We start from the raw sequence: 27,093 nt of genomic DNA on the forward strand, positions 1-27,093 counted from the left end.
ATGGTGGTGATGGTGATGATTCTTGTATTGTTTCTAGGGGGTGTGACACTGTGATGGGCAGAACCAGACTCATCTGTGAGTCCCTGAAGTGGAGGTGGTAAAAATGTCTAGGCCGTATGGGCTAAAAATGGAGGAGGAGTTGTTTACTGAGGAAATCCAGTCTGGCCTCACTAGAAGATGGATGAAATGATTGTGTGAGCGGCGTGGGCCGATGGACTGGTAAGGTGGGTAAGCAAGTTCATTCTCGTGGAAAGAAGACAACATGGGATTTAAAAGCAGCAGCAGACCAACCTTTCAGTCCCAGTTCTTCCATGTACTGCCTGCGTGAGTCACATAATTTTGAACCTCCCTCAATGCCTTCCGCTCTCAATGCTTACCACTCACCAATATCCCCATTTCCTAAAGAATTCACTCTAATTCCTTATCTGGGCATAATAGGCTTTGCCCCATCTGAGCCCAGGCTTACCCGACCTCGAATGGAACCTGTAATCGAGCCACAAGAAGTTACTTTCAGTTCCCCTAACATTTCTCGTGCTTCCACGCCACTGTGCCTTTGTATACACTGATTCTTTTGACTAGAAAGTCTTTTATTCTTTGTACACCTAAAATCCCTGCTCTTCAAGATAATGATGGTTAATACTTATTGAGGACTTGCTATATGCCAGGCTCATTTTTAAGCACTTGACATGTGTTAAATTATTTAATAGTCACAGCAAATCTAGGAGGTAGGTACCATGATTATCCTTATTTTATGAATGGGGCAACTGATGTAAATACCATTTAAGTAATTTGCCCAAGATCACACAACTGGTGAGCAACCGAACTGAGGCTCAAACCCAGGCAACACTGCTGTAGGATATCATTTTTAGCCACCGCACTGCACTGCCTCTCTGGCTTTAAGACATTGTTGAAATTCAAGGCCAGTCACGGGAGACCCAGAAGACCATTTGGCTCCCAGACCTTCAATCACAGAGAGCAAAAAATTTAAATTTTTGACATTATCTCCAAGTGAAAACCTTTATCCAGTCACAGAGAAACATTGACAGGACCGAAAGAGGAAGATGTTTGTCATGCAGCCTTAGTCTGTGTCCTGTTACTGGACCATCCTACCTGAAATGAACAATGAATCAGTATATTTTCACAATCTTGGAATTACCTTGTGACTAGCACAATTCCCTTGCATTATAACACATCTGCATGACAATCATCTGTTAAGTATAAGCATTTAAAATATACCAAATTCTGTAACTTTGATTTTATGTGTTTATTTTAATATACAAAAGTCTTCAGAACAGAAGTGATGTGGGCCTCCGGGGCTCTGGGTGAGCCCTGTTTAAATGGTCTCCTGCCTTAGATTCTCCCATCTTCTGCCTTACCCATTCCTCTTCACTACAGTGGAAAGGTGGACATTTCTAAGTTGGTACTTAACATGTCACATTGGGCTTGCTTATCTATAGTGCCTGGGGGGGTAGACTTTACAGCCAGACTCCGTGGGTTCAAATCCTACTTCTGCCATTTGCTCTCCGGGAGAACCTGGGGGAATTTAGTTACCTTTCTGGGCTTGTTTTCTTATCTGTAACATAAGGATAATCACTGTGCCTACCTCACAGAATTGCTGAGGATTAAATGAGTTATCACTCATGAAGGGCTTGGACAGTGCCTGGCTTCGGAAGAGCTCAGTAATGGTAACTGTTACTAGGATGAGCATGATGAGGTCCTCCTCTCTTCTCCTGGTGTCTGAGAGTAGGAGCTGCATTTTATTCATCTCTCTGCCCCCCAAAATTCCCCAGAGTGGGGTCCAGAATATGTGCTCCCAAAACGTCTCTGAAATAAGTGAATGAATACCTCTGTGAAAGTGAGCTGACTGTACCTACCCCACAGGGTTGTGGTGAAGATCAAAAGAAAGAAACCATGCTATGCTAAAATCCCCAGGACGTTGTAAAGCATGAGATATACGTTCCTTCCCTCTTACCTCACACTTCTTCTAGACACATGCCTCCGTGACAAATGTACTTACTTAATTCAAAGCCCTGCTCATGGACAGCACTGAGCGGTCAGGTAAGCAGGCAAGTTTTGACCAATCACCACCAAGCAGGCAGGTGCTGACCAATCCCCAGCCTGCATTGGTTATTCTGACTGGTCGGCGGCACAGGTGGTTGCTGACTAGCCTTTGAAATGAGGGCACCTGAAGCCATGAGGCCCAGACCCAGACCTGTCTGTGGCTCATTTGGTGCCTCCAGGGGAGCATAGACCCCGTGTCCAGGAACTGGGAGCACTTGGGGGTGGAGAGGCCTGGTCCTTCCCCAGCCTGAGGCTTGGCCATCCTCGAGCTGAGGTTGCCCTCAGGGAGGAGGGGTTGCCAAGGCAACAGGCATTCTCTCACCCAGCATGGGTTGTGGGAGTTCTCGCCCTGTTTCATCTTCTTTAATGGCCTGCTGCTGTCAGAGTAGCATTGCTGACATTCCCCATTCCCCCCTTGTTTATGGCATCTTTGGCTGCCCCTCCCCTGTTGCATGAGAAAGAAGCTAGGAGAACTGTGAAATCACCAGAGGCTTTTGTCCTGTTTGGTACAGAACTGTGTTCTGTGTGGAGTTACAATTCCTGTTGGCCCCGGGTGTATTGGAGCAGGGGAGCATAGGTTGGCCTTGGTTAATGAATTCCAGAAGTGCCTGTTTATTGTACCTCTTGAATGATGTTTCTAACAATGTTTATCTGTGTCCTCTCACCTAATCTTCCTTTCATTGTTGGTGCAATGTTCACAGCTTCATTTTCTTTGTCCTGGGGTTGAAGATCCCACAGGCTCGGAAAACCTGGTTGGGTTGGAGGGGACTTGTGGCCCCCTGCAGCTTTGAAAAAGTCTGTTACAACTTGTGACTTTCCCTCTCATCTTGTTCTCAGAGATTCGTTAGTTCAAACCTCAGAGAATTGTTTGAATTTATTCCTTCAGCCACTGGTTCTGAGAACCCGCCACAAACTTGGGGTGGGCACTGCAGCTCACAAGGGTGAGAAGACAGATTGCCCCTGCTGGCCTGGAGGCTGCCACCTAGAGGGAGAGGCGACTATAACACACTCATTCTAACCAAGAGCCAGATAAGGCGAGTACTAATAGCAGGAACAAATAGTTTGTTAAGAGCATTGCAGAGGGAGTGAATATTATTGTAAAAAGAGCTAGAAGTCAGGGAGACCATGTAGAAAAGGACAACTATGAAATGGACTTTGTTTGTTTTTTTTATTTTTAAGAAATTTTATTGAAATATAGTTGATTTACAATTTTTTCATTGATTTTTTAGAATTGAAGTATAGTTGATTTACGTTGTGTTAATTTCTGCTGTATAGTAAAGTAACTCAGTTATATACACATATACATTCTTTTTTATATTCTTTTCCATTATGGTTTATCCCAGGAGATTGAATATAGTTCCCTGTGCTATACAGTAGGACCTTGTTGTTTATCCATCCTATATGTAATAGTTTGCATCTACTCATCCCAAACTCCCACTCCATCCCTCCCCCACCCCCCTCCCTCTTGGCAACCACAAGTCTGTTCTCTATGTCTGTGAGTCTGTTTCTGTTTTGTATATGGGTTCATTTATGCCATATTTTAGCTTCCACATGTAAGTGATATCATATGGCATTTATCTTTCTCTTTCTGCCTTATATGAAACAGACTTTGAAGGACGAAGCGGATTTCAATAGGAAAAGAATGGAAAGAAAAACCTTACCAGAATACTTTTTTAAAACACAGGAGGAAGAACAATTATAGGCTAGTCTCACTATCATTATTTGCAAAGTATGGTGTTTGGCGTGATGATGGACCAAGTAAATGAAGGCATGGCCCCTATCTCTGAGGACAGGATAAGGGAGAAGGGTACAACCACACAACATACAGCCTGCTGTGCTGGGGCTATAATCATGGCACAAATGAAATATTTGGGGACTATTCAGAAGGGAGATGATCACGTTACAAAATAGTTGCCATTGGCTATATTTCTTGTTTTAGTTTCTGCCTAGTTCATGATTTCCTGGAAAATGTCATCTCTTTCCTTCCCTCCATCCCCTAATCTTCACCACCATCTTTCCTGTAAATGGATTAGAAGACAATGATTCCATCTCATGCTAATGACAGTAGCATAAGTACCACTTACGGACTGGCTATCAATCCTCGATACCACGGTATTAGCTATCTATCGCTGCATAACAAATTACTCCCAAACTTCGTGGTTTAAAACAATAACCACTTGCCCTCTCATGGTTTCTGTGAGTTGGGAATCTGCATGTGGCTCAGCGGGGCCCCCTGACTCAGGTCTCAGACAAGCTGCAGTCAAGATGTTGGCCGGGCTGCCATTAGATTCAGGCTTGACTTGAGAAAGGATCTGCTTCCGAGCTCCTTTATAGGGTTGTTGGCAGGATTCAGCTCCTTGGGGGCTGTTGGACTGAGGGCCTCAGTTCCATGCTGCCTATTGGCTGGAGGCTGTCCTCCGTTCTTGGCCACATGGACAACCCATAAGGCAGTTCGCAGCAAGGGAGATGAAACAGAGAGAGAGAGTGGGGCAATGTGGAAGTCACAGTCTCTTGTAACCTAATCTCAGAAGAGACATTCCATCACTGTTGCCCTATTCTGTTTGTCACTAGCTACAGCATACATTCAAGGGGAGATTTCATAAGGACGTGAACACCAAGAGGCGGAACAGTTGGGAACCATTTTAGAAGCTTGCACACTCCCACAACCACGCTATATAATAGGGTTCTCTCCTTTTCAAGAAAAGGAATTGGAAACTCAGGCTCACATACTAAGTAGCAGAACCAGAATTTGAACCCGTCTTTCTCCAAAGCCTGCCCCTTCCCACTATCTCATGCTGCCTCCTGTGGCTGGATAAAGTCCCTCAGGACAAACAAGATGACATCCCACCCACAGAGTCACCTGTTCAGGTGGCTTTGTTGACATCTGCCCAGCCTCACACTGAGGCTTAGACTGCCAAGCCTGCCTACCTTTTCTATTCTCCCTGATCCTGAGGGCATTCCAGGTTTAGAAAACAGTGAGGTACAGGAAAAGCCAAATATTTGACGCCCTCTGAGCAGCTCTTGTCCTGGAAGCCTCTGCACGAACCATCCAGGGTCTTGTCGAAAGCACTTGAGTGAGAACACGCACCTTGCAGTAACATACTTTATTCAGAGATGATTAATCAGGAGCGTCCCCGGATGGTTTGGCACAGATGGAGGTAAGAGAGAGCGCCAGGTCGTAAATCCAAATAAATGTATAGCCTCACCATCCATCCCGTTATTACATCAGGAAGTCTGTGTTTCCCTTTAAGATATGGAAGAGGATTTGCATAACGAGGGCTCAGTACAGAGAGGCTAAATCCATCAGGCAGGTTTTTGATGGAGACTAAGCAATGGGACATTGTTTTGGACAGACTTAGGGATCTTGTCTTTGCTGATAGGAGCAGCATTATAGAAGTTTCACAAGACACTCTTAAGGCACTTAATACACGATGCCATAAACTGTAGTTCTTTCTTGTTTCCTATTTTACCCTCTGTCTTGAAACTTCTCAAAGATTACCAACTTTATATCTGCACATCTCCTAAAACATCTTGTCCACAGTAGGTACCTAATCACTTTCTTTTTGGAGACCGTCTTAGGAGTGTAACCATCTCCTAAGTGAATTTCAGCAGCCATCTTTACATCAGTTTCAGCTCAGGTGGTTCTTTTTGCCAAAGCCTGGAGTGACAGCACCAACTCCCTGTGCTTGTAGCAATTCACGTCTACAGCGCTTTACACCGTCTATCTGGCCAGGAGGTGGGGTGCATGAATTTCCTATTTCATATTTAAGGCTTTTATAATTACTGAAGAAATATTCTGATGAGACTCTGGTAGCTCTGAATCTGTTCCTGGTTCTTGAAAATATTTGCCCTTAGTTCTGGGTCTGCCCTATGCAGGACTCTTACCTTCTCTCCCATTGTTTCCCTGTTTGTCCAAGGTAGAGAACAGTAAGCCATCTCTATTTTAGGATGTGTGAAGACAGACAAATTTCTTAATAAAAGAAACATTGGCCCAGGGACCAGATCTCTGTGTAAAAGTTACTTTGTTTCTGATATTGTCCCTTTTACAGGTCGTGGAAAAAACACTTATTCTGCCACTTGCCACATGGTATTAGTCCAATAAAATACATTCTTTACTGGACATTAGTCCAGTAAAATACATTCTGAACCTAACGTATCTCTATAACGAGACTATTATTACTCTCCTGCTTGCCTAACAGGGTTTAGGTGGGAATCACAGGAAATAATGGATATAAACCACTCCATGTATGCTGTTAATGATGACAATGTGATTGCAATAGTAATCACGCATCAGGCAGTTTCTCTGTGTCGGGAAATGTGCTAAGTCCTTTATATGAATTATCCCCTTGAATCCTCATAACAACCCTGTGAAGTGAATAGTACAATCCCATTTTACAGATGAGGAAGCTGAGGCCTAGAAAAGTTAAATGACTTGCCCAAGTTTATATAGCTTATAATTTATAAATTATAAATTATGCAGCCAGGATTCAAACCCAGACAGTACAACGACCAAACTCATGAATTTTCTAATTGACACAAAACTACCTCACAACATAAAGTACTGTATAAATACAGGATTATATTACCCCCCAGCCCCGGCCATCATTTATGCAAATATACAGTGTTTCTATTTTATTTTCACATTTACCCACAGAGTGCATTGAAATCTTTGTCTTTCACAATATAGGAAGCATGTAAGACCTTCTACATGGGCGCCAAGACCATCCAGTGGGGAAAGGAAAGTCTTTTCAACAATGATTCTGGGAGAACTGAATATCTGTGCAAAGGAATGAAGTCATATGCTTATCTTATGTCATGTACAAAATTAATTCAAAATGGGTTAAAGACCTAAGCATAAGACCTAAAACTATAGAAATTTCTGAAGAAAATACAGGGGAAAACTTTCATAACATTGGATTTGGCAATGACTTGGGTATAAAAGCATAGCAACAAAAGAAAAATTAGATAAACTGGACTTCATCAAAGTTTAAAACTTTTGTCTGCTAAAAGACAATATCAAGAGAATGAAAAGGCAACATACAGAATGAGAGAAAATATTTGAAAATCATGTATCTGATAAGGAATAAAAATCCAGAATCTGTAAAGAACTCCTACAACTCAACAACAATAAAAAATCCAATTCAAAAATGGGCAAAGGGGGCTTCCCTGGTGGCGCAGTGCTTAAGAATCCGCCTGCCAATGCAGGGGACGTGGGTTCGAGCCCTGGTCCGGGAAGATCTCACATGCTGCAGAGCAACTAAGCTCATGCACCACAACTACTGAGCCTGGGCTCTAAAGCCTGTGCTCCACAACAAGAGAAGCCCGTGCACCGCAACAAAGAGTAGCCCCTGCTCGCCACAACTAGAGAAAGCCCGCGCGCAGCAACGAAGACCCAACGCAGCCAAAAATAAATAAATAAATAAGTTTAAAAAAATGGGCAAAGGACCTGAATAGACATTTCTTCAAACAAGATATACAAATGGACCACAAGCACATGACAAGATACTCAGCATCATTAATCATTAGGGGAAAGAAAATCAAAACCACAGTGAGATCCCACTTCACACAAATTGGGATGACTATAATCAAAAAAAAGAAAAATAACAAGTGTTGACAAGGATGTTGAGAAACTGGGCAGTGGGTGCATTGCTGGTAGAGATATAAAATGGTACAACTGCTATGGAAAACAGTGTGGAGGTTCATCAAAAAGTTAAACATAGAATTACTATATGATCTAGCAATTCCACTTCTAGGTATATACCCCCCAAAAATTGAAAGCAAGGATTCGAATAGACACTTGCACGCCAATGTTCATGGCAGCATTATTCATAATGGACAAAAGGTGGAAACAACCTAACTGTCCGTCAACAGGTGGTATGTATATAAATCAACTATACTTCAATAAAAAAAGAAAACCACTGAGCTACCTCCCCCCAGATATTTCAAGGGAAAAAAAAACCCAACAGATGGTACATGTGGCATAGATATATAATGGAATATTATTCAGTTTTAAAGAAGAATGATATTCTGATACATGCCACACCATGGATGAATGTTGAAAATGTTATGCTAAGGGAAATAAGTCAGATACAGAAGGACAAATATTGTAGGATTCTACTATGAGGAACTTAGAATAGGCAAAATCATAGAGACATAAATTAGAATAGAGGTTATAGGGGCAGGAGGAGGGGGGAATGGGGAGTTATTATCAAATGGGTATAGAGTTTCTGTTTGAGATGATGAAAAATTTCTGGAAAAAGATGGTGGTGATGGCTGTACAACATTGAGTACAACATTGTACTTAATGCCACTGAATTGTACTCAACAATGGTTAAAATGGTAAAATTTATGTCGTGTATATTTCAGTACACATCCAAAACGTAAAAAAAAAAAAAAGCAGTAAGAAATCTTACCTTAGGATATTTAGACCTTGTTAATTTGATTCTTTGTCATAAAATAACTTTTATTTTTCCACTACTTAAATATAAGTTCCTTGAAGCAAAAGTAGAAAATGCAGTTAAACCAAAAGAGGAAAATTAAAACATTCCTTATCCTAGAGATAGCCACATTAAAATCTTAGCATCCTTCCAAACTGTCCCTCACCCCCTCTCTCCATGTCTCATTTTCCTTCTTTTTTCCCCTTTTGAGGCAGTTCTGCACCCTTCCATTCTCCAGGAACTTTGAGGTCACTTTCATTTGTGAGTTCTCATCTAGATCAAAGTTTGGTCTTACTCGTCCAATGGGTAGAAAAACACTCTCTAAAACCAAGCAAAGGGATAAAACACTGAAGAGAAGCCAAGAAATGTGTGATCAAAATGCTCCAATTCCTGCTGAGACCATTTGGAAGTTGCATCGGAAAGGACAACTTTCAAAACACTATGCCCAGAAGTCTCTGAAGACGTGTGCCCAAAGGAATAACCTGCAATGTCAACGTATTCTCTACCGCAGAAGAAATAATAAGAAAAGAATTTCAGTTCCTACCTGTCCTCCATTCCGGGCTCTTTATTGGGTCACAGGGCAGAGGCAAAAACTGCTGAGCAGTGTTCTTGGTCAACAGATTATTTATTGGCAGAAATGTCAGTTCCTCATCCTCCCAAGCAGGAACATGCCCTAACGCTACTCTCACCTTTCAGATTATGCACAAGTTCTAGCCAGCAAATTGCAGAGTGTGAATTTCTGTTATTTTCTAGTTACCATAATATAAGAGGGAAATTGATGGCTTCCTGTTTAAGGAGCAAATAAGCTTCTGCTCAGTAGGAGGTGCCCTTCCTGTTGAGCTTCAGAGGATCAGCAAAGATAGGCAGGCTCTGGACCTGGTTCCTTTCAGGAAGCTTTGCCCCCCATGGTCCTAGATTCTCTTGCTCCATTTGGTTGTTGGGAAGAAGGAAACACCACTGGAGTTTCAATTTTGCTTATAGGGTCAGGAGGAGTGAAAGTCAACCTGGTTTCTAGGGGCAAGCCTGCTGCGTTGGCATTATTCCCTCCAGGGCTGTCTGTTTTACTTCTCAAATATATGTTTTGGTAATACAGTGATAACCCAAATCCAGAATTTCTATTTTTATTACCTTAGGTTTTCTTAAGCACCTCCACTACTTTCCATTTCCTCTTGGCCCTTTGGCTCCATTCCATGGAGTTTTGTCCACCTGTGCTCCTGGGCCATGAGGCCTACTTGGGCTGACTTTCCTTTGTTTCCATTGCTTGTCCTTAAATCTTGCCCTGTGTGGGACATGACCAGGCTGCTTGGTCTTCCAGAAGCCAACACACAGTTTGGTATGTGTCTTCCCCTGGGGAACATTCCAGATGGTCCTCAAGTTTACCCTGATCCTCTCCCTAGTTCTGCTAGCTCTTAAAGCTATTGTAATGCTTTCTCCAAATAGCTCTTAAAGATTCATTAATTAGTTCACTCATTCAACAAATGTTTATAAAGCTCTTATGTTCCAGGGCCTCTGTTAAGCACAGGATATATTTATAAATGAGAAAATCCCTAGCCTAGAATTCAGTTGAAATGAAGAAACAGGTTTTCAGCTCTCTTCACCTAATTCCTTGTGATGGTTCTTACGTTGTGAGTATAATCTTGGTGTTTTGGGGACATAGAGAATGTGTAGCCATGACCCCTGTTCTCTCTTTCTCCTCCTTTGCTTTGAAGACATGAACCTGCTTACCTTCCTGCCTCTCTAGCCAACTATTAAATGTTGGTATTAATCATCATTCGATCCTAGGTTCTCTCCTTTTCTCTTGTCATATCTTTTTTTTGTTGGTGTTGTTTTCTGGATTTTTTTTCCCCCAGACTTCAGTTACCCACAATCACTGATGAACTCTCCATCTATTTCTCCAGGTAGACTCTCCCCTGAGCTTCCTCTGCCCTCTGTTCCCCTGCCTACCTAGGGTGTGTCCACATGCACTTGCAATTCAGCCTATGGAAGACTTCATTTTTCTCCAAAGCCTGTTTCTCCTGTCTTCATCCTCTTCCTCCCAGGCCCTCAAACGAGAAACCTAGAACACTAGCAACTAGTCTAATAACTTTCTGTTATTTGCACTCAACTGAGAAGCTGATTCCTAACTTTCTGCATATCTCATCTCCTCTCTAGACTCTCATTACTATCCTCTCCTGAACAGTCTAGGCCAGTGGCTTTCTAACTGTTTCACTCGAGTCCTTTTAGGTGCTTCCGAGGTTGGAATGGAGGAGGGTATCAAGCAAGACTTGGGGCTTCTCATCCCTGATTCAACCAGAGCAATTGCATGTTTATCTGTTTTACATATTGTTTGAGGAGCATTCAATGGCCAAAGGTTTGAAAACCATTGGTCTTCACGCCATATCATTTCTTTCCTGGATTTTTGCAGGGTTGCAGAGGATCATGCTCTCTGTTCTTTCATCCATCTAGTCCAGTGGTTCTTAATCTTGTCTTGACTGTGATGCACGCGAAGGGTGACGCTATCATGCTGGGCATACTTCCGGTTTTAGGTATAAATACCTGATGTACAATAAAGCAGTTAGAATGCAGGTGAATGAACGAGGTGCTATTATTATAAGTGTAACCTTGAATCCACTGTAATTTATTAAAGTAAGTAAATCCTCTTTTGTCTTTACCTATTATCTGTGATAAATAACTTGTAACATATCTCACGTATGGTCTCCACTCTGTTCTAACCCACTCTCCACACTGCTGCCGCCCTCCACACGTGAGAAATCTCAGTCACTCTCCTGCCTGACGCCCTTCAGTGACTTCCAATTGGTTCTCAGGTGGGTTTTAAGCTCCTTCACGTGGCTGGCAAGTTTGGCTGTGATCTGGTCCTTGCTAACCTTTCCAGCTGCTCCTCTTGCTCCAGTTCTCCAGTGGCCCCCCATGCCCACCCAGCACATATCCAGACTGGCTGGGCTTCTGGGTTTTTGCCCATCACTGCTTCTCCCTTCAGCCTGCATGTCCAACTCCAAATAATTTTTTTTTTAGATGAAATAGTTTCATTTCTCGTAGTAACTGCCACCCAGGTGGTCTATCAACCCCTTTTTCCTTTCTTGCGAAGCAGCAAAGATATTTAGTCCACCTTAATCTAATAATTTTTCAGCCTATTTCTTTTTTTTTTTTTTTCTTTGCGGTACGTGGGCCTCTCACTGTTGCGGCCTCTCCTGTTGTGGAGCACAGGCTCCAGACGCGCAGGCTCAGCAGCCATGGCTCACGGGCCCAGCTGCTCCTCGGCATGTGGGATCTTCCCGGATCGGGGCACGAACCCGTGTCCCCTGCGTCGGCAGGCGGACTCTCAACCACTGCGCCACCAGGGAAGCCCTCAGCCTATTTCTTAAGTGACTCATTCCTGTTCACACTCAATCCTGATCTTTTTTAGCTATTCATTTTGAAAAAAATTTAAGCGTATTGGAAAGCTGCAATAACCTTCCAATATCCTTCATCTGGCTTCACCAATTATTAGCATTTTGCTACATTTGCCTCCGTCTTTTTCTCTCTCTGTATTACGTGTATGCCTTTTTATGTACGCACACTCGTCTTGTTATTATTTTCTTAACCATTTGAAAGTAAATTGTAGACACCAGTACCCTTTTTTTACTCCTAAAGACTTCAATAAAGGATAACCTGGATTTTTTTTTTAAACACATCCATGATATAACAGTCATATTCTGGACATTTAACATTGATAACGATTCATTATCTAATAAAGAGTTCGTATCCATATTTGCAATTGTCTGAATACTATTCTTTATAGCAAATATTTTTTTCTGATCTAGAACCATCAGTGTCTTTGGAAAGACTAGCCAGATGCTCTCTCTTCCTTGAAACCTTTCCTAATTGCCCTTTTCCTGACAGTGCTGACCTCTCCCTCCTTTGTTCCCCACTTGACCTCTTCAGTCTTCCATCATAATGTACATAACATTTTACTTTATGTGCTTGTTCAGGTGTTTTGGTCTTCCTCTCCAGATTGGAAACTCCTTGAGAACAGAGGCCTTATTTTATTAATACTAGTTTCTCCAGTGTCTATTATCTAAATGAATTCAGTACTGAGCACCTAAGGAATAGCCTGGACATTGGGAACTCTAGGTTTGTGGTGACACTTTTCTTATTTGATGGTGTCTCCTCCTATGACAGTAAACTGGCTGAGATGGTGGAGCATACATGGCACTGAGCATGAGAAGACCCCAATCCTAATCCCAGTTATGTTTCTAACCATCAGGGTAGCCTGGGGCAAGTTATTTCATCTTTGTGAATTTTAGTTTCTTCTGTATTTTGAGATTAATTTTTCTTGCTCTGCCTACCTCGCTGGGATGGTGGGTAGATCAAATGAGAAGATGAGTGCAAAAATGTTTTGAAGTGGTGATGTTATCCCAGTGGCAATATGGTCTACTTGCTGGGAATGTTCTTAGTTTCAGGTCTGTTGGGATTACTGGGCTGCTGTACCCCAGATATACCCCAGGGCTCTTGCTCCACCTTCTGAGATGCTAAAATCACTGGGTTTGGCGCATGAAGCACAGAGACCAGGAGCTGGTATAGGCTCCGGAAGCTGGGATAACTGTAGTGGATCGGATAGCGTTGCTCCAAAATTCATGTCTGCCTCGAATCTCAGAAATGTGGCCTTATGTGGAAATAGGGTCTTTGCAGATTGAGTTTTAAGTTAAGATGAGGTCATACTGGATTATTTAGGGTAAATCTAAATCTGATGACTGCTGCCCTTATATGAAGGCCATGTGAACACACACAGGGATGAAGGTCATGTGACGACACAGGCAGAGATTGGAGTGACGCAACTACAAGCCAAAGAGCACTAAGGATTGACAGCCACCACCAAAAACTAGGAACAGGCAAGGAAGGATCTTCCCTGGAGACTTTAGAGGGGACATGGCCCTGCTGACACCTTTCCTTTGGACTTCTAGCCTCTAGAAATGTGAGAGAATACATTTCTGTGGTTTTAAGCCACCCAGTTTGTTAGGGCAGCCCTAGGACACAAATGCAGTGACTTTCTCCTCTCCACCTCCATGACACTTATGTGAAAAGAACCTTCCTACTGGAGTTGAAGCACCAGATGAGTGGAGGTGAGAAGGGGTGGAACTAGGTCGCTGAGGGCACTCGGTGCCCTCCTGTGCCTTCTAACCCGCTGTGTGGGTTATAGTCCTGTTGGAGACAGGGAAGGAAGGGCTCTGGTTGGCCCCTCTTTCCTCCATAGTCTCAGGGGGAATGTTCTGAGTAAGGGTGTACAAAGCCAGAGCTCCCCACCTTGGACCCCCGTATATCAGGATGGGCTCCACGAATAGTTCCGTCGGCAGCTTTAGTTTGTGAGCTCACTGAGCATTGGGAGGGTTTGTCATGGCCTCAAGGGGCTTGGCTTGGTTACTAGGCGGTGTCTCGAGTTTGGGGCCTGTGCCTGCTGGTGCCATTTGACGCTGCAGGAGATACTGCATCTGTGATCTGAATGCCTCCTCTTCACTGCCAAGGCATGTCTTCACTGGGGCGGCTCTTCCCTGATGCAGGGAAGGTGCTGCACACCCCAAGGTGTCCTTTTGGGCCACTGGCCCCTTGCCTGTCTTCTCTGGGGAAATGACATTTGGGTGGGTGTCACTGCCTTAGCCCTGGCTTGTGGGAGTTAGGGAGGAGAAGTGGGGGAGGGAAGGAGAAGGGGAGGACATGTAGCTAAGAGTCTTTCCCTCAAATTGGAACAAGCTCCACGGCCCACCCACTCCTGTGATTATGATGTCACAGAAGAGAGCAGCGCATTCGGGGTGTAAGAGATTCATGAAGTCATCTGGCCCATTGCCCTCTTCATCTTCCCTGCCACCAGGGTGGCAGGGATTGGCACATGTTCCTGGCAGCTGGGCTTGTGAATACCCAAGGCCACACAGCGGCAAAGTCGGCGGACCAGCCCAGTGGGCTGATGCCCAGCTGCTCATCTGGGAAGTTCTACTGGGTTCTCACTTGTAATTAGCAAACCCAGACTCCTCACCTTTAGAACTATCAGACCAAGCTTCTCTTGGGATCACTGAAGATGCCTGAGAATGAATGCAAAATGATGACTCATATCATAATTAAGCAAGACTCTGGGTGTGAGTGTGAATGGAAATCACTCAAAATCAGGTAGATTGGGGTGCTGCTGACTATATCAAAGCCTCTCCGTGTGGGAGAGGGGAGGGTGGCAGGGGAGGCAAAATGTAATTGCACATTTTAATACTAAAAGGAATTTTTAATACTAAGGAACTTTCTAGAGAATGATGATTTGTGGTCATGGTTGATTTTGCCTTCAGATCCTCTGTAAAACACTTTGTTATTTTAAGAGTTCTTTAGGGAGAGAAAGTGAGAGACTTAGCTTTATGTAATGATCAAATACAGCATAATAAAGCTGTCAAAGCCAACATGAACCAATTAGGCCCAGAACTCCTCTCAAAAGAGGAAGGAGGGACAGCAATCTGGCCTGGTTCCTGCTGCTTCCCCCTGCTTGGTAAGGGGTTAGTGCAGTGTCAAATGCCTTTTTGCTCCTAGTTCAAAAACTCCAGAGGATGACCGTGTGATTGATCTGTTAGAAGATTTTTCAGGACCACCAGTGCTGTTTTGTACTGAGAGCCACTCCAGCCGATGACAGCTGGATTCTTTTTGTTTCAAGACCATATTGCCTCTTGTTGCAAAAGCTGAGGGGACCAACCAGAGTCAGACAGTTTAGTTTGTAACCTTGTTCCTTTCTCCTTTGGGGGAAAGCGTGAGTCAGATGTGGAAGTGGGCCAAATCGTTCCATGTTTCTTTTCTATCAAAAATGAAGATAATGTTGTGACTTCATGTTGATGGTGATGGGCCCTCCCAAGCAAGAGTGAACTTTTCCCAATTTTTCAGGAAAAAGCATATTGTGGTAGATTAGAACTCAGTCTGAAGGGACAAGGTATTGATGCCATCCAGGCCAAATCATAGCCCTGTATTTCTAGCTGACACCTCAGAAAGTCTCACATATCAAGGCTTTTAGAGACTTTTAAAAGCAGAATGAGAACAATCTGATGGACAAGTTTTAGGGTTACATGAGGAAGGTAAAAGGTAAAACCTGCTTAAAGCACATGTCTCCAGAAGCTACAGGCCAAAGGGAGGTATGGGAAGCTTGTTTCCATGGAGACGAGCTGGGAGAGGCAGCTTTGGGACAGAGAACACAAACATTGGGCTTGAAATCAAAAGTCCGGGGTTCAAGTTCCAGCTCTTCTATGTACTACTAGCTGTGTGACCTTGGGAAAGGCATTTCACCAAAATTTCCTCTCAGGTAAAAAGTAATAACTCCATTAAAAAATGTTACAAGGATCAAACGATGCATTTGAAAGCACTTTGAGTGTTGTATACTGCTATTCAGGGATGGGGCGTTGAGATTCCCATTGTGGCCCTGAACATGGGATGCAAAAGGGCAGTTGTTGAGTTCACTTCACAGTCAAGAAACCTGGGTGGCCATGAGCATTGGGTTTAATGGAAAGATCTGCTCTTTTCTGAGAGCAAAGGTTGAGGAGTATTTTTTACTTGTAGGTGACTGGGGATACTTTTTCTCAGGCCCTTCTAGCTAAAAAGTCTTCTTCTGTCTTACATTGCCATCTACTGAAATTCCTGGAGTGACCCTGCCCATTCATCTGAGCCTTTGTTTCTTCATTCCTGAAATGAAGGGGTCAAATAGATTTCCTCAATGATCCATTTCTGCTCTAAAGGTGTATGATTCTATCAACCTAGAGGAAAGCTTTTGATTGAGTCAAAATATCACTAGCTTTATGAAACACAAGTTACATCCAAGGAAGTGTGCTGAGCATGTTGGGAGGACAACAGTCTTTGGTTGTCTAGAGCTGGAGCTCACAATTTAGTGAGGGTACCCATGCTCAGGTGACTGGCGCTGCTCTGAGAGGGTGCACCCACCACTTCAGAGTGCCCACAGAATTTCATGGGAGTTCAGAGAAGGGAGGCATCACCCAGAGTGGAAGGGAGAGGGAAGGAAGAAGCAGGGAAGGAAGTGGCATTGAGCTGGCCCTTACCTGATGAGAAGGTCTTGCACGTGCAGTATCACTTACATAGTGGACAGCTTGTGCAGCAGCTTAGAGGTAGGCAATGGGAGGTGGCATATTCTGTTATTCACCTAAAGTGTTAACAAAAAGGAAAATCACATAATTACTGAAGCTGGGACGTTGCTATTATGTCTGGGTCCAATGCCTGACCCAGAGGTAATTGGTGCACATTTCTGAATGAGTTGGCCTGACTTGATCCCTTCTGCTCTCTTTGTTGGCAAGTGGGCTTGTGTGCCAAGCTTCGTCCCGTGCGATCAGACGCATGGCTCTCTGGGTGGAGGTAACTTTCCTGTCTGGGCACCGCCACTTTCCATCCACTCACACACTGGTGTTTCGACATATTAGTGCCCGGCTTGTTACCACGGGATAACAAGAGAGCGCATGCATAGGCAGTGCCCAGCTCCTGAGCTGGCACTGGGCCAGGGCAGTCTGGGTTAGCTCCTTTCTCTGGGGTGGCAGGAAGGCAGCTACTTCGTAGTTCCACCGCCTCTGAGTGCTTCCAAAACAAACTGTCTCCAAATGTCAGGGAGGAGAGTTGTCGACTTCGTCATTCTATGATGTGCCTTTAAGGCCAATTATCTCCAAAGCTAATAATCCTAATATCTCATTGAATTAGGCATCGGTAAGAGAAGGTATATATTTTAAAATCCATGAAATTACAAGCAGATTAAGTGACTCAGTATTCTGAGTGTGTGCTTTACAGTCTGTGGTTATTATGATTATTAATATTAATAAGCATTTATTCATACACACACACACACACACACACGCACACACGCCCATGGGGCACTGGCCAGAGCTCACTAGGGACACAGTCTCTGTCCTCAGGGATCCGTAGAAGGCTGTCTCGGAGACACTGTAGTAAATCACATTGTAACTCTCAAGGTTTTAAATACCTAAAAATCAGCACTATCATTAGCAATCAGTAATCACTGTTATAGAAGAATAAATCTTGTAATCTCCAAATTACCTGTTTGCACCAATTAGAGTTCAACTGATGAAACATACCAATCAAAGGGGAATTTACTTGAGACACCCAAGCTTATCTAGGTTTAAAAAAAAAAAGAAAAGGAAACCCGCTGAGCTCCCAAACTGTTGTTTCTCAGCTCAGTCTCTGTTAGGGAGGATTTTCTGGAAGCAGAGCTGACAAAGCCCTGTGCAAGTACCCCCAGGCAGGAGGGAGTCTGTTATTCATTTATTTGTTTGTTTATTCATTCATTCCCTGCCTGCCTACAAAAAGGATTTAAGGTAGGTCACAATAAACACACATATATCCTAAGACAGATTTTTAAAAACTCGAAAGGAAGGTTGGAAATCTTAGGATGGAGGTGGGAGCGCTGTGCTTTTGAACATTTAACTCCCACAAATCTTCCCTGAGTCCTTTCACTAAACACTGAGCTAGACCCTGTAAGAGTGAAAGGAAAAATCCACCCTTCTTCACCTGTAAGGAACTTATAACCTGGGGTGAAACACAAACACTGGATTTAGTTCAGAGCTTCTTAGAAGGCAATGCACAGAGAAATCACATGGCTTATCTGGTTCTCAGCGTACATGGGGAGGTAGATTTTTTTTTCCTTTTTGTAAATACTGAAGAAATATTGAAGGGACCCGGTAGGAAAAAAATCTCACGTGCTTTTATGAATTTCCCAGAGATGTGGTCATTTCTTAGCTGGAGATGAAAATGTGGATGCATTGAGCCTTCCCTGGTTTGCTCTGGAGCTTCTGAGAACGTGGATCTGGTGTTTGAGGCCAAGGCAAAGCCGGGGTGGGTGGGGTAGGGTGGGGGCTGGGAGGAGGTGGGGGATGGGAGCTGGCAGTGACCTAGAACTAAAACCAGTCCCCTAGGAGGTTTGGTTGGGGAATTAGGAAGTGAAATAAATGTCTAAAGCTGGGAGACAACTCTTAGCAGTCCCACTCAGCCTTTTGGTGGGTGCCAGACTGCCCCCTGAGATCGCTTCTACATATTCTGCTACTGGAACAGTCCCAGCATCCTTGTCCTTGACTATCCCTGGATCTCAGTCACATCATCATTTTCCCAGCCCCTACTTGGCTTCATTGCTTGTCCATATGGTTCGTCTTTATACTTTATCTCCTGGGAATTATGTCATGGTCATAGTAGGGTTCATTTTGTCTTTTGCTTTTTGTTTTCAGGTTACCATGTGTTTACTTTGCTTTCTGCCCTTGAACATGATACGGTTGTTATAATGGCAGAACTGCGTAAGGGGTATCTGACAGTATCTCGACTCCATGCCCTCTGTTGGCAGGTAGCCTCCATGGTGCCCCCAGTGGCCCCTACCCCCCGTTACTCATGTTCTCTTGTGGTCCCCTCCCACACTGACTCAGGGTTGGTCTGTGTGACCAGTCGCACACCACCGTGCCAGGTGCTACAGACAGGACAGCAGAGTCTTTGACCTTGAGCTTAGGGACCTTGCAGTACGTAATGAGGAGAATATGGACTTTGGAGCTAGAGAGAACTGGCTGGATCTCAGCTTCTCCACTAGGCATTGTGACTTCGAGCAAGTTAGTTAATCTCTCTGAGCCTTGGCTTCCTCATCTTTCAATCAAGCAAAGTCATATCCGCTTTGGAGAGTTGGGTGAGGATTAAATGCAACAGTGTGTGTGAAGTGTTTAGCTCAGTGTCTGGGTTTTGGTGGCTCCTGCATAAACAGTATCCCCCCCAGCGGTGCTAGGCGCTGCGAGTAGGGTGATGAATGAGAGGTCATCTCTGCCCTCAGGTGGCTCAGCATCGAGTGGACGGGACAGGTGTATCCTCTTGAAAGTTCAAGGCAGACTTGCCAAATGCTATAACAGAGGCAGAGAGGGCAATGGGAACCCAAAGGAAGGCATAGAAAAAGCTTCACAGAGACTAGCTGACATTTTAATAAGCCTTAGAGCGTCAGTAGAATTTTCATCAATGGAGTATAGGGCACAAGGATCACAGTAGGCAGAGAAAACCCTGAGAGTTGCATACAAAACCTCCTGGTATAAAAGATGGTGAAAGTGCCCTAGCTGGGTGCTCTTGGTCAGACCCCTTCTCCATCGTAGGCTGCGTTCTCTGGATCTGTAACCTGCAGCTGTTGAACTAGATAGTGAATGTTCCTTCCAGCTCACATATTCCAGGAGAGCAGGGAGTATTGCTTTATTCATTACCGATTTCCAGCTCCTAACACACGGTAGGCACTCAATAAATATTTATTAAATGAGTATGTATAATGATATGTGTAAGCAGCTTGTCCCAAATGAGAAAATCAAGGAAGTATCTTTTCCTTTTATTTGATGTAAGTCATTTCCTCAGGGTACGTGTGTGGTGGCAATGAACCCGACCACATCATGTCACTATGTTTTGTCAAAGTCCTTCTTCCATTCTGTGCCTCTGATTGCCTGTCTGTGCCTTCTGTCGCCTCCCTAGATTCCCGAGTCTTGTTGTGGGATTCTGTTCAAACTTGAAAGCGATTGACATTTCCCTGGAGATTTCTTTAGCACTCAGCGCCATGTCATCAGGCCTGGAGGGGCAGACCCAGCCAACTTTGAAGAAGTTTTGCATGTTTTCCATCATTTAACTTCCATTTTCCTTTCGGTGTCTCTGTGAATGGAGGAACTTTGAAACCAGAGCTCAGCAGAAGGATGTACAAAGTTGTTAAACTACTGTGTTACAAGACTGGCCTGGCTAGTAGTTAAACTGTGAGGGTCCCCTGTCACACCCTGTTTGGACTCTGCTCCCCACCCCAGGCCAGTGCTTAAGGCCATCATGTTGCTTTTTTTGCCACTGCAACTCCCGCTGTACATCGTCCCCTGGGGCTTACTCTGCCCCGAGCCTTTCCAAATCACCCTTGTTCTTTCAAAGCTCATCCTGGGTTCCATTTCCTCTGACATCTGTTGTTTCCTCTGTTCTTGGTACAATTCAATACACATTTGATGCCTCTCCCTGTGCCTTGATCTGTACTGAGCTCACAGGATGCAAAGATGAATGAAATACAATTCTCAGCCCCCGATCCAGCTTTCCAGGATGACAGTCACCAAGATGACAAACTAAACTATGCAGAATTAGTGATGGACAGTCCCTTTCAGGTAATAGATTTGCATTTTACCAAGAGCTTTTTGAAGACAGTCACTTAACTTCAAAGCACATTTTTTTGGTAAAAAAGAAAAAACTTCAAAAAAAATTTTTTTACCTTGAAAGCAGTAAAGCAGTACTTATTAATTGTAGAAGACTTGGAAAGTAAAGAAAAATATAAAGTAGGGGACAAACTTTTCGAAGATCTCACTACCCAGGGGCCAGCCAGCACTTGACATATTTTCCCTTTGTTTTCTTCTGTGCCTTTGACATGCTCTGTTGACATAATTTTGCACACCACTTTTGTTACTGAGCACTATATCCTAACCATTTTGCAATGTTATCAAACACACTGAAGCGTAATTCTAATGGTAGGAGTTTGTCAGCAAGTGGGAGTGGGGAATTTATTGGCACAGAGACTTGGGGTAGTCTCTCTAATAATACTGCATTTTCTGCCGGCTGTTAAGCCCTGGCTCCCTGCAAGTACCTCCATAGCTTATTTGTAGCTCAGCTGATCTGCTCAGCCCTTGTTGGAAGAAAACAGCATCCTGTGCTATAGGGTGTGAGCGTTTCCAGTCTTCAGATTCTCCACCTCCTCCCTTCCCCCACCTCGATTTCCCTGTCTCCGGCGAGCGATAATATCTTTCATCCGAGCCTCTCTCCCTGCCTCCAATGACTGCCTCCCCTGATGAATTCTCTCTGGGTGACTTTGGCATTTGCATATTTCCTCGCTTGGATATTCTGAGATGTTGGAACCAGAGAGCAGGTTGACGCGATCAGGTACTTAGCTGAATGAGGCTTTCTCGGGAACTGCACAAATATTTGGAGTCGGGTGTGCGCCAATAGGCAATTAATTGAAATGTGGACACAGCAAGCTTCTGGAGTAAGGAAACTGAAGTTGAGAAATTAGCTGTGGGAAGTGATCCTCCGTAAGATACAAAACAGTAATTTGGGAATTTCCTTTACCTCAAACTGAACTTGATCTGGTACAGAAAGAGGGAAAAAAACAAACCAAAACAAAGAACAAGCTAAGATCAAAGTTGACTCCTGCATCACTAGAGCTGCAAGGCATTCTCAGGGAACTGGTCTGACCCTCTCGGAGATGGAAAAGAGCCCAAGGTCAATGGCAAGTCAGGGCAAATTCAGGACCAGAAGCAAGATGTCCTGACTCCGGCCCAGGACACTTTCCATTTTATAAGCTGACTGTCTACCTGGAGACCTGGATTATCATATTAGGAGTGAAAGGGCCAGGACTGCGACTTAAGCATTTTCCTGTCACCAATGACTCTGTGAATACATTTAGTAAAATCCATAACAAAACCAAGGTACTCGCTGACTGTAGCCTTAACTCAAGAATAGAAGCACATCTGGGGCTCCTGCCCCTTGTCTGGCTGCCTGCAAAGCTCTGGGGATGGAGGTGATTACAAACAGGGTCCCTGTTCTACCCTGTGCAATGTTGGCCTGATCCCAGGTGAGGTCTCAGCCTCCTGACTATTCTTTTCTAAAATATGATGAAACCTCTGTGCTCACCTACATTTCCCCATCTTCCAGGAGAATGGACCCATCTCCTGAAGGTTTTTATAAAATGTACGGAAAAGAAGAGCTCTGGCCGTGACGTTAGGATTCCGATTGTTTTAAGGTGATAAAAAAAAAATTACCTTTTTGTTGCTTAGGTATATGGGGACCAGAATGATCATTTTTAGCCATCCCCAGAATATGGTTTTCTTTTTTTTTAATTGAATCATAGTTGATTTACAATATGTTAGTTTCAGGTGTACAACAAATTGATTCAGTTAGATATATATATAGATAGATAGATAGATAGATAGATAGATAGATAGATATAGATAGATATAGATAGATAGATATCTTTTTTTTCAAATTCTTTTCCCTTATAGGTTATTACCAAATATTGAGTATAGTTCCCTGTGCTATACAGTAGGTCTTTGTTTGGAATATGGTTTTCAAAGTGTGGTTCTTGAAGAGGCATCAGCACCACCTGGGAACTTGTTAGAAATGCATATTCTCAGGTTCCACCCCAGTCCTGCTGAATCGGAACCTCTGGTAGGGCCCAGCAATCTGTGTGTTAACAAGGCCTCCAGGGGATTCTGAGGCACAGTAAAGTTTGAAAACCATTGCCCTAGAAAATTACGATTTGGAAATCCAGACTGTCTGAATACCAGCACTAGGGAAGTAATACATTTTTGATTATTGGCTCCTTAAAAATAAACTCTTCGTTTCAGAATGCTCGGGTGAACTGTTTCTATGCACTGCCGAGTGTTAAATAGCAAAAGATTTCCAAGTGATTCTTCAAAATGTAACTGACCAGCCCAGTCACCATTCTGGTAGCCCATCGTATTTCCAGTAAGTACAACATTTCCATACTTTAAAGTTTCATGGAATGACTGAATAAGCTTAATCTGCTATTTTTAGAATGTCACTTCCTTACCTCATGTGAAAGTTTATTCAAAATTCAAGTGGGAACATTACCCCAAAATGTTTTCCTGTATACTTTAACATGTTACTAAGGAAACCAGTTGCAACATTGCAGGGATATTGTTGTGCTAACAAATGAACGATTCAGCAATGTATATGCCATGCTATAAGGTTTTTTCCCTCTCTCTCTCTCTAGAAAATTTCACACTTATTGAATTTCTACATTCAACACAGGACATCGGAAGCAACGGGAGTAAAGCTGTAAAGAAAAATTGGATTCCAGAATGACCGAGATTTCCCTGGGATGTGTTTGGTGCTGTTTGAGCACAGGCAGAACTAGGTGATGGTTCATCCTGCATTAGGATCCCCCCTGTGCGGGGAAGCTGAGTTAGAGAGAGCAACCATCTCACAAGGACACTTCGGTGTCACGGCTTGTGGGGCTCTAACTTTTGAGCAGGTCTGGGAAGGACTAAAACTGGGTGTGTGGTGCAAAGTGTGTGCTAATCACACATTTAAGGAATCAAGCGACATCAAAGCATGAGATAGCACCGGGGAGATGGGGGGGAGATACAGCACAGCGGGAGGTCTCCTGCTTTTTCTTTCCTGATGAAGCGGGGAGGAGAGGTTATTAATGATGGGATGGATTAGAACAGATGGGTACTTTTGACACATTTCCCCATGTTGTTATTTTCCAATTTCCCATCTTCCCACCCCTTTCTCTTGGTTAGGAGTAAAAGCATGTGACTTTTTAAAGGGAAGCCTCAGGAACGGAGGGTAGATGTGGAGATGTTGCCATATCGCTCAGAGGGCATGCTGGGCCACTTGGGAACGTCTTCCCAGAGCCTTCGCTGGGAGGGGCGCGTGTGCTTTTGGACGCTGTGTTCAAAGGCAAGCCACATGACTTTCCACAGGCTCCATCTCAGCCCCACTCCAGCCCGGCAGCCATCGCTCCCTGATTACCGGTACCTTCCTGCAGCCTGGAGATTTGCATTGTAAATGGTGTTTGTTAGGCCCCTGAAATAATATTAATCATTGTAAAACATTTATGTTGCATAATTTGTACATAAAAAAGAAAGAATGAACCTTTTGCCTGAATTAATATTTCCTTGTACGTATCTTTCTCATCCCCACAATAATGAAACCCTTGTCTGCCCTTCTAGGTGAGAACGGCTCTGGAAAAGTCAAGCTACCTATCTTCGTATGGCTTCTTGAAATGATGTATGTTTGCCCAGAGCCAGGGAGCGTATGCAGTTTCGGGGGGAACAGCTAGGGACCCTGGGGAAATGGACATCTCAGCATCCCATCGCTAACCCCTTCATGCAAGAGGAGGGAGAAAAGGATGGGCACCATGGGGGTGGACAAGGGGAAGCTCTGAGAAGCAGAACAACGAAGCAGCAAGGCACTCTGCCAGCGTCTCTGCCCATACACACTTGTATCCCTTTGGTGCCAAACAGCCAGTAGTGAACAGAAGCCTCGGAGAGCTGGGACCCACCTTCCACACCCACTGTAGTGGATTAGATGGTGGCCCCGCAAAGATACGTCCATGTCCTAAACCCTGGAACCTGTGAATATGACTTTATTTGGAAAAGGGGTCTTTGCAGATGTGATTAGGTTAAAGATTTAGAGATGAGATCATCTTGTATGATCGTGGTGAGCCCGAAATCCAATAACAAGTATCTTTATGTGAGACAGAGGGAGGAGAGACACACAGGAGGATGAGAGAGAAAGGTCCTGTGAAGATGGAGGCAGGCATGGCAATTATGCAGCCACAAGCCAAGGCATGCCTGGAGCCACAGAAGCTGGAAGAGGCAAGGACGGATTCTCTTCCAGACCCTTCCAAGGGAGCGTGGCCCTGCTGCATCTTGATCAGAGCCCTGGAATCCCGAACTGTACGAGAATAAATTTTTGTTGTTTTAAGCCACAAAATTTGGGGTAATTTGTTACAAGAGCCCTAGGAAAGAAACACACATCGCTCTACCCCTTCCCACAACCTCCCAAGGAGGTTCACTGCCTCACATTTTAAGTTGATGATATTATTCTCTGGTTTTGCATCTGGAACCATTGCTGGAGGCCCCCTAGAGCCCACCCAAGTCAGATTGCTGTGCTGCATCCAGGTCCCAGGTGATTTTTCCCAGGAAGGTTCTCCTTCCCCGGAACTCAAGAGACCAAGCATTGACCATGGAGAATTTCAATGTCAGCTTACCCTGGCGTACAATTTAGGACTAGAAATAAGGGCCCTGCTATGAGGCAGGATTGACGAAGCTTCTGGAGCTGCCATCTTGGACTCTGCCTTTTTATCAAGACTCATCAGCCCATGACCAGCTTTAGCACCCTACAGTTCAGAGCAAAATACATTAAAAAAAATAATAGTACCATAAATTGCACAATATGTGCCAGGGACTGCGTTAGGAATTTTATGTTCATTTCATCTATCTTTGTAGCAGTCCTGGAGGCATGTAGGTGTGGTTATCCTGATTTTCCAGTTGAGGAGACAGAGTTCCAGGAACATTAAGAAATACTCCCCAAGTCAGGAAGCCCATGTAGTGCAGAACCAGCACTTGAACCCCAGTGTCTTTGACGCCACAGTCCACACCCTCATGCACTTTACTACCCCTTTGTTCTTAGAAGTGAAGCCCAGAGCTGGGACACATCTGCGCCTGCTTTGGGAGCTGACCCTCCAAAGAATATGAGTATTTTGCATTTGAGGCAATTCAGCTTGGGCAGTTCATTCACAGTGTACGTTTTCTTTCTGTCAAGCCTTCAGGGGGCATCCGGGGACAGATTCCAGCCTGAGTTGGACCCTCCAAAAGGTGTTCTCTGGTTTGTTAAGGCTCTGCCTTCATGTTCAAGTTCACATATCTGAATATTGTATAGAAGGCTTTTCATGGTCTGGCCCCTACCGGCCTCTCCAACCGCATCTCCCTCAAAGCCCTTCTTTCTACCTCTTGCAGTTAACTTAGCAGCTATTCTGAGCTACTTTCATTTCCTTACGTGTCTCATCCTCTCACTGAACTCCTTTCCTTTGCACAAGCTGTTTGCTCCGCTTGGAATTCAACCTCCCCACTGCCCTCTCCACTGTCACTCCATCTCTATCCTTTGGCTAAAGTCAACCACTCGAAGAAGCCTTTCCAGATCCTCTGAGCTTGGTCAGGTGCCCCTCTTGGGCTCTCATAGCATCCTTTATCCCCACGGCAAAACCTATCACTTTGTATTAGAACTGTATTGTCTGCATCTCTGACTTTGCTGTGCGTTGAGGGCAGGAACTGTATTGGTCACCATTGTATTCCCAGCACCCAGGGCCCAGAATGGGCATTCAGTAAGAATTTGTGACATAGATGAGTTAAGAATGCCAGAGATTCCTTCTTGAATCATTAGGCTTCAGAATTATGCCATTGATTAGGACATTGAAGAATATTATGTTCAAGGGAATAGCTATCTGACAGTTGTCAACTCAAAGAATATTCTAGATCGTTTCGTAAGTTACTACCCACAACTTCATCTAAATCATTTGGACAAATTTTAGCATTAAAGGAGATGGTATTATTTGATGCCTTCAGTTCTGTTCTCTGTGACTATATTTTTCGTAGACAACTGAGAGCCATGAATTGCAAAACTTGACCACTCGCTGCATAAGGTAACAACTTCTATGTCATTTCAAAACTGACTCTTCCAAGTTCAAAGGGAGCCCCTAATTCAAATACCTAAGGTTGGCTGACGGTGGCCTTTTACTAAGTCCTCTGATGACTGTGCATTTGCATCCTGCCTCTTCCGAACCTCCTGACCATGCTGACTAGGGGACTTCCATCTGTCAGCACAAAGTCATTGTCACCATCCTTTAGATTCTTTCTGGCCTTCTTGAAGGGCAGTGACTTTGTTCGGGATGGCAGAGCCTGGTTGGAGGTGCTGGGCTATGAGAACGGTCTTACTTGGCGACTTAAAGGTCGATGCTCTATGGCCATTGCAGGAGAAAGAGCCCTGGATTAGGAGTCAGAAGACCTGGGTTCTCACCTGGCTCTTCCTTGTGGACTCTCCA

The sequence above is a fragment of the Globicephala melas genome, chromosome 1 (genome assembly GCF_963455315.2).
Source record: "Globicephala melas chromosome 1, mGloMel1.2, whole genome shotgun sequence".
NCBI lineage: Eukaryota > Metazoa > Chordata > Mammalia > Artiodactyla > Delphinidae > Globicephala > Globicephala melas.